The sequence below is a fragment of the Taudactylus pleione genome, unplaced genomic scaffold, assembly GCF_031769625.1.
Source record: "Taudactylus pleione unplaced genomic scaffold, aTauple2 ptg000305l, whole genome shotgun sequence".
NCBI lineage: Eukaryota > Metazoa > Chordata > Amphibia > Anura > Myobatrachidae > Taudactylus > Taudactylus pleione.
This window is the reverse complement of record NW_028284706.1, coordinates 6,061,136-6,067,135: the sequence shown is the minus strand read 5'-3', so window position 1 is coordinate 6,067,135 and position 6,000 is coordinate 6,061,136.

The following is a 6,000-nucleotide window of genomic DNA, read 5'->3' as shown; positions in this document are numbered from 1 at the left end:
ATGTTTCTTTAAAAATAATAGACATTAAAATAGTAACTTCCAATTTTCATAAACCTACAGATGCATATAATGATCTACATTTTCAAAGTGGACACGATAAACTGTGGAAGACTAATATTCCTAAGGGGCAGCTATGCAGAATAAAAACAAATTGTTCATCACAAGACATTTTCCAAATCCAAGCGAAAGAGATGATAAACAACTTTAGGGATAGAAAATATCCAGAGCCACTCTTAGAAAAGGCAATAGAAGAAGTAAGGTACCTAGATCAGTCAGAACTTGTATCTATAGAACAAAGAACAAACAAGAAGAAAAAAGTTCCATTAGAACTTACCTACTCCTTACTCTTCATATCTAACTTTAATAAAATCTCAGGAGATATAAATAAAATTATAGAAAAAAACTAAGCTATTTTGAAAAGTGATCTGCTATTGTTTAATTGCATTCCATCATTACCAACCATTGTGTATAAAAATAATACTAACTTAAGAAACCTATTAGCTCCTAGTCATATTAAGACTTTAACATCACATATTAACCCAAAAACTTGGTTAGAAACATGCCATAAAGGTTTCTTTAGATGCAGTAAATCACAATGTATAACTTGTAACTATGTACAAAATTATTAAAAAAGTTTCAATCTATAAAATTCAGACACAAATTGAGATTAAACAGTTTATTAACTGTGATACAAAGTTTGTGATCTATGTACTGTCCTGCAGATGCCCATGTTTCTATGTTCGTAGAACCACACGTCCCCTTAAAAAAAGATTCTTGGAACACTGTAGGAACTTCATAAATAAGGTGGTGAACCACAGTGTTCCTAGACATTTCACTAAAGTACATCAGAGTGATCCCATTCATCTAAACTTGTTAGGTATTGAACATATCCAGAGGACTGACGGAGGTGGAGATAGATTTGTATGCCTATGTCAACAGGAACTATACTGGATGTACAAATTAAATACTATTTTTCCAGATGTCCTCAATGAGGCCGTAGAGCTTTATTCAATTAGGTAAAAGGGTTTGAGTCATGGTACAGATCTTTGGGGCTGTCCAGGCCACCATCTGTCCTCTGACCAATTTTTTGCCACCATTTATGGTATACCCATTAATCATTTTATGAACCAACTATACTATCCTTATTTCGTTTATTGTTCCTCTCTTCCCTTCCTCTTCTTTTTCTTCTTACTGAGATATAAAGAGGAATGAAATTATTTTAGATGGTTACCTTACCACATTTAGGATTTATGAGAATACATTTAGTCATTGGTGTGAAAATGTGAAATATAGATTTGTTATACTAATTTCCATCTCTTATTTTGGATCCTCTAAGGATTCCTCATAACAATAAATAAATAAATGTTTCCTCTATAGGTTATATAATTTTATTGTTTATATCCTTGTACTCTATGAGTTAGTAAAAAATATGTTTTTACATATATATTAGTATTTAATAAATCCTCATATGGTACTGTTTGTATATGGTATTATCTCACCCATAGATAGTGTGAGCATATATATATATATATATATATATATATATATTGATAATCATATGGTCTTTAGCCCTATGATATTTCTGCAATATTCAAATAATTCTAATACAACTATGCAAATCAATACAACCTTTCCAATTTATAAAGCGAAATATAGTTAGACCCCCCCTCTCTAATAAAATACCTGGACAAAACATTGGACAGGTAATCACGAGTGCTTACCATAACTACGGAATGCCAACTCAGATCATGTGACCTGCAGACATGTGATTTTATATCACGTGTCATAATAGATCATAGGGAGTAATTATTCCAGCAACAGAAGATGGTAGTCTTCAGCGTGAATGATTGGTGGGTTATCTCTCACATGACCATATGCTGATGAGCACATACCCAGAAGTGAATCCAAAATTAAATTCAATAAAAGAATCGGAAAGGTTGAAGGTAAACTCATATTTAAAGGATTCAAATGTTTGTTTAAGAAGTCTTTATTAGATCATAGATTGGTTTAGCAAAGTCTACTGCATGTAATAGATGTTTTGTTAATGAGTATGTTTTATTTATCATTGGTTATTTACACACTTGTGAGCTATTGATTTTAGACATCACGGTATTTAAACCCAAAATGACACATTGGGTATTTTAAGCCTCTGATGAAGCTGTAACAGAAAGAGAAACATGTTAGTCAGACCCTCTCCATCCCAGATTTGTACACCAGATTGAGCTGGTTCATTGAACACTTACAAATCACTTTATTCAGGTTCTTTGAGTTATAACTCCTTTACCATCTCAGGAGTACAGGTTACATCCCAAGCGGGACAGCACCAAGCTGCAGGAATTCCGTGATCATCTTGTAACCTCTTCACCACATCAGCGAGACTGCACAGAGCTGCAGGAATTATTTAACCCTCAGGAAGATTCTCACTGGATGGTATGGACAGTCATATTTGGACACGGTAACAACCTCATTTCCTACCTGCAGGTCAGGTCTTACCTCTTTGAACCAGAGACATATTTACTTTTTATATGGGACTTTTTTATCCAACACACCTATTTTTACATATTTATAGTATATAACCATCAGTATATGCCTATTATTTATATGGATTAGAAATGATAAATATGTCAATAAATTTTGTTTTATTCTTGATCAATTTTGTGCATTAGCAATGATACTCACAATATCTTTGCGCTGTTCCTCAAATACTTATAGATACCTTCACCCTATCAGTTAACCACTGATTAATGAATGGCCGTAGTGATATTGTTTGTAGATATTATATATTAATACTTACCCATTGTGACTAAGTACCACTCTTGCTGGATTGGCTAGGGCTGTCTCTTTTTTGTGCATTATTCAAGAATGGATGATATGGCTGTTCTTGCACTACGTGCAGATATTTAATCACAGGACAATAATATAACCATCCTTATTCAGGAAAGAAGTTCTTCATTAAACATCATCTTACATGTAATTCAAAGTTCATGGTCTACCAGATTGTATGCCCATGTGGCATGTCTTATATAGGTAAGACCGAATGGATGTTTAAGGAGCAAATGGCCCTTCACCTTTCGGCCATCAGCTTGGCACTCAATGGCAGCACTTATGAACATCCGGTTGCATGCCACTTTAGACAAGCATGTCATAGTCTAGCATCCATTAAATATTGTATGATTGATCATATCCCCAAATCTATACGGGGAGGTAAAAGATCAAAAAAAACTTTTGCAATGTGAATCACGATGGATTCACCATATGAATGCATTATCACCCTATGTTCTCAATGAGACATTAGGATTGCATTGATTCTTATGATGATGAGGATGCATTTTGGTGATTACTTATAGAAGGATAGATATTTGTCTGCTATGCAACCAAGTACGATACCTCAGAATGTAGATGGGAATTATAATACTTGTGTATGTGTAACTTTGTATATAATGTTATGGTTTTGAGTTTATTCATACTTGTGCTTATGTGTTAGTATGTTTCTAGTTTCCTTAGTGATGGGCTTTTCTTGTCTTCGGCTGCCTGAATGGTGCAGTGCATTGACGTCACTGTCCTGGATCTGTGGCCAGCACTGGAACTCCATTCCTGGTGAGGATGCATATGGGGCTTATTTGGTTATTTAGGGTCAGTAAGTTTGTATTCATCATTCTGAAGACAGTGCTGAAATAAATAATACAGAAACATTAACTGCAAATTGCTAGTGGAAACTGTTTTTTTTATCCTTAGTGCCACACTGAAAATGGATTTATATTGATAGCATGAGTAACGCTTCTGAGGGCACTGGGTCCAGGTACAGTAATAATATTGTTAAGTGGTTGTGCTGGATCAAATAAACTAAGATATGTGTATATATATATATATATATATATATATATATATACATATATACATACACATATATATATATATACACACACAGTACACTCATCAGATGCCTGGTAACTACATGTACAAAAAAACATTGGCCCAAAGGCCATTTTGGTGAGATCCACCTTAATCATGGGCACATATATCCTGAGTGCCGCACTGAATATGGATTTATATTGATAGCATGAGTAATGCTTGTGAGGGCACCGGTTCCAGGTAATATTATTGTTAAGAGGTTGTGCTGGATCAAAGAAACTATATATATATATATATATACACATATATATACATATATATATATATATATATATATATATATATATGCAGTATATAGTATACTCATCAGATGCCTGGTACTTATATGCAGAAAGAACCATTGGCCTAACGAACATTTCAGTGGAGATCCACCTTCATAATGAGCATATATATATATATATATATATATAAACATACTTACAAAAATGTTGGCATGAAAGGTAACAGTTTTATTTGATTATATAATCATATGTTGCCAAGGAAGTATTTCAAACTATGCCAGCCAATTAATACACAAACAATGGGTTCAGCTTTATGGCCCCTACTTGTTGTGTTCCAGAACCCCACTTCCCCTTCAGCACTGGGATCTCCCAAACAGATGGCATCCAGGTCCTCTCACAATGGCAGGACAATGTATCTGACACATCAAATGGGAAAGCCTGACAACTAGGTATTTTATTCACATGTGGGCATGCTCTCTAACTAGTGCTTCATCTCCTCTGTTGAAGGAAAAGTTAGAGAACAACCACACAATTTAACAACATAAAAAAACATCCAAGATGCATGAGACAGAACATCTGGAAACTGATTTATATAACCTACTTTTACATCAAACCTCACATCCTTCAGTTCCAGACCCTGAAACTCCAACTGTCAGTTAGCGAATGCCAAACCCCCTTATTTTCCCCAAGCAACAATGCCAAGATTTGTACCAAACACAGCATGCAGGACATCAATGGCAGGCACTCCAGAATATTCTAGGTGTATCTGCCAACAACCCCTGTTCTAAGGTCCCCACAATTCTCAAATTTGTGGTGTCAATTCCAAGATCTTAGGGATGGGACCACCTGGCCCTTTTTCATGCTCGAACCAGGCTTTCAATTGCTCCTAAATCTGCAGCGAAGGTGTCAGGTTGCAGCACTGGATTGGCCATTGCTCATCCCAGTGCTGGCTTCCCCTGACCTCTCGAGCATTCAGCCATCAGATGCGGCGGTGAGTGACATGCTGAGGATTATGCCTAGGGACCACGTAGACATGCATGAGCTGCTCCATGTCTTGGTTGATGCCAGCTTCAACAATATATCTGAAGCAAATATTTTATTTTTCATTAAATAACCTCAGGTCATAAGTACTATATATATATGAACTTGCAAAGTGTTAACCAGAATTATATACCTTTTAAATAATTTAATTCATTTGCATAATTTTATTTTAATTTATTCATATTTAGCAACTTTAATATTTTAGATAAGAATAATAAAAGTTATATTTTAGTTTACATGTTATTTCCCCAAAAAACATTACAATTACAATATACATTCAGATCTGTGAGTGCCCCATAAAGGAATTTCTTTTCTTCTTCCTATATTTATAATTTCCTTTGAATAAGAACGATGCACACAAGATGTGATATAGTAAAGTGTTTTTATATTAATCAAACAGATTCTCATATAGTACAATATCTCGTAAAACAGTATTAATTAAATACATCAGTGATGAGAGAGAGAGAGAGAGAGAGAGAGAGAGACAGAGATTATTGCTAAGAAAGAACATTCAAGATGGCTGCTAAGAAAGCATGGTGAGAGTGTGAGGGGGTTGGTATGGCTCATGTCCTATTGTCTAAATCTCATGGATCCTAGACAAAACTCCATTTTGATTGTAAGAGAAACTCTCATTGAAGACTCCCATAATATACTCAATTTAGAAAACTCACATGGCTATGTTCTGTAATACCAATATAATACATCCAGTAAATCACATATCTATCCACACATCTCCTCAATACTATCTCATAAATATGCAAACTGGATATTGTCTGCAGATTGTTATACTATTTTCACACACCACAACTGTGTGCTATCTTCAGAG